The sequence below is a fragment of the Pteropus vampyrus genome, unplaced genomic scaffold, assembly GCF_000151845.1.
Source record: "Pteropus vampyrus isolate Shadow unplaced genomic scaffold, Pvam_2.0 Scaffold1, whole genome shotgun sequence".
Taxonomy (NCBI): domain Eukaryota; kingdom Metazoa; phylum Chordata; class Mammalia; order Chiroptera; family Pteropodidae; genus Pteropus; species Pteropus vampyrus.
In genome coordinates, this window is record NW_011888782.1 from 7,786,801 (window position 1) to 7,790,053 (window position 3,253).

Below are 3,253 nucleotides of genomic sequence, written 5' to 3' on the forward strand. Positions count from 1 at the left end.
TAGCTTCTCTCTGAACCTCTCAATGTCATCTCAGGTGAGAGAGCAGATATCATGATATTTCATTTTTATGTTGATAAACAGTGATGATGTCACATCCCTTGCCTTTTCTCCCATGGTGAGGTGACAATATCAGAATCCGTGGAAGCATTTTCTCTAGAACCACCTGGCACTGGTTTTTTTTTTTTTTTTTTTTTAAGCTGGCCTTCCTGAGGACTCAGCAAATTTACAAAGGAAAAAATACAATAAATCTATGGCCAAGAAATTGCTGAAATAAAGGCACATGTTCTTTTTATAACCACTGGTGGAATACAGAGCCAGCCCGACAAAATGCTGACCCCCTACCACTTGAAACTGTTAATTTCAAAGGAGTGGAGAGCCTCTAGTTCTAACTCTATTTTTTTTTCTTAAGTTCTTGTGAGCATGTGTTTATTTCATTTGATTTTCAAAGTTTTGGGGTGCCTTGGTTTCAGACAAAGTAAGCCCAGAGTTGTCTTTAGGAATAATTAAAATTTATTGAAGTCTTGCTTTTTCTTTGCAATTTTTTTTAAGATACATAATAAAACATAAAATATAACCATTTCAAAACATAGTAGGGAAAGGATGACACACTTCTGCTCTCCTCTGAACTCCTGAATCTAAGCAATTTGGGAGGTTACATGGATATTTTTTAAGAAAGTGTATGAGTGAAATTTTGGAATTTTGTAAGGAGAATGAATGGAAAGAGAATGAAATTTAGGAGAGAAGGTCTCAGCTGATCACAGCTGTCTCCCACTCTGTCTCTCCAGGGCCTTTCTTCCTGTGGGCCACCAGCTCTCCTGGGACTGACTCTGTTTCCACTCTGCCTCTTCTTTGGACTCACTATAGCTCCTGGGTAGAGTGGGGACAAATCCTTTTTATGTTCATTCAGACTGGTAGTTTTCCAAAAAGATAGACTGGTAGTTTTCCAAAAAGAACGTTTCAGGGAAAAGAAAAAAAGGGGAGCTGAAACAAAACTAAAGAAAACTAATCTCTATCTTGAAAAAATAAAGAAAATATAGAAAAAAGCAAAGGAAACAGAGGCCGTAGAGATAGACTCATTGTTCTCAGTGCAGTCATAGACTGGCTTGGTGACTATGCCCTAGCTGGGATTCCACCCGTAGTTTCTTCTGTTTGCCTGAAACATCTGCCCTTACTTCAAACCTGTGTTTGCCCTGGGTTATCTAAGGAACGGCTGCAAAATATTTGCCTAGTTCAGTTCCTTTCGAAGCAACATGACCTGAACAGTAAGTGTTATTCTTGGAGCCTCTATGCTATGTGATGCTTCTTAGCTGGTCTTGCTTAAATCCTGGATTCACTACATTCTAATCGTATAATCTTTCTAGAATACAATTTCATCAAGTAGAAAGGACTGGAATTCTAACAACTACCTTGGAGGGCTGTTGTAAATATTGTTGATATCATATTCATTGTTGTTAGCAGAGAGTCTGGCACCATGTAGAAGCTCAGGAAAATAGTAGATATTTTTATTATTACCATGGCTAATTGGAAACATTTATCTCTTCTTATGGCTGAGCTTTGACACCTATTAGAATGTTTTAAGTTTCTAGCTTCTAGTTCTGAAAGCATAAAGTAACTAACAAATTATCGTGAACCACTTCTGTATCATTTCTGTTTGTTGTATATCATTTCCAATTATAGTACTCCCTATTACTTGAGGTACTCCATGAGATAACATGTATAAAGTTCCTTCCACAGAGTGAAGCACGCAGTAGGCATATAATTATTTTCTTCTCTGATAGCAATGCTTAGTATTTCCTGTCATGGAGATGCTAGAGAAGCTTTTGCTTTTGTGAGGACTTGGCTGTTTATCAGAGTTGGAAAGGAAACAAAAGGCAAACATGTAAAGAGTCAAAGTATATGTAAATTTTGCTCTCTTTGTCTAGGTTTAATCGTCTAATAGTGAGTTGTTTAACCCACATTTAAATTTCACTTTTCTGTGTTCCATTGTCATTACCTTAAATACTGAGTAATGCAATAAGCTATGTGTCACACTATATTATCTTTAGTTGAGCATCAGCCAGGCTAGGCTTGAGCAGTAGTGGACAGGGCTAGAAGACAAAACCCAGGAGATTTGAGATTTCAAAAATGAAGCATGAGGTGAAGGCAAACACTAAATCTAAAACTATGTGACAGATTGAAGCCACGAATAAGCAGAGCAGGATATCATAATGGGGCAGGAGTCAAGAGAGCAGAAGCAGTTACCAGAGAAAAGAAGATATTCATAGAGAAACAGAATGTTTTTAATATAGAATGAAAAGAATTTGAATCTAGGGCTCAGATCAACATTTAGTCTTCTCTATTTCCTGGGTATATGATTATAAACAAGTCACTTCACCCCTGCAAATTGCATTTTAGTCACCTGTAAAATGACAATAGTATTTATATTACCTACCTTCCAAGACTCTAGTGGTATAAATAGTAAAGTACTTGATAAACAATCAAATGTTATGTACATTATAAGATAAATGTAGCCTGTGGATTGGATGTCACATGTAGATGTATCTTGTTTGCTTAACATGTGAAATCCAACCCCTGGGCTACAGACAATATAGATTTCCTTGAAACATAAATATCTTGAGCCTCTGGGCTGGTGTTACTGTATAACAATAGGCTGGGCATTTGGGTTTGTAACCTGTAATAAGAGAGTCTTGTCTCCTCTCTGCTCAGGATCTAAACCTGACAGCCCGAGATATGATTAATCAGGGCTCAGGGCTCAGGAAGCATCTCTCCACACCTGGCAGAGCCTGATAAAATCTTTGCAATCAGATTAAGAGAGCAGTGATATGATGTCCTGTCAATGGGGGCATGGACATGTAACATCATTATGCAGAACAATTCATTATCGTAGTCGACCTTGCACTGGACTTTTGACTGCATATTGATGTTGCACACTCACCAAAGATGCCTGGATAAATGCTGTAGCTAAGGCATGAGAGCAGTTGGTAGCAGCTGGAAAGCTAGCTCTTTCCACCCCAAAATGAAGAGAAACACAGATCTGGGGACAGCATTCATTTTGCTATTTCTGAGTCCTTTTATCTTTGCTTAAACAAGGTACAGTGGCTTCTTTTCTTTTCTTTTTCCCGAATAAATTGTTTTGTTTCTCTTTCAATTATTCTTCTGCCCTGGAGATTTAAGTGATAACTGGGATGGGAAAATAATGGGGTTGGCAGTTTTTTGTTATTTTTTAAAGAAATCATTTCTCTCTTCTCCCAGG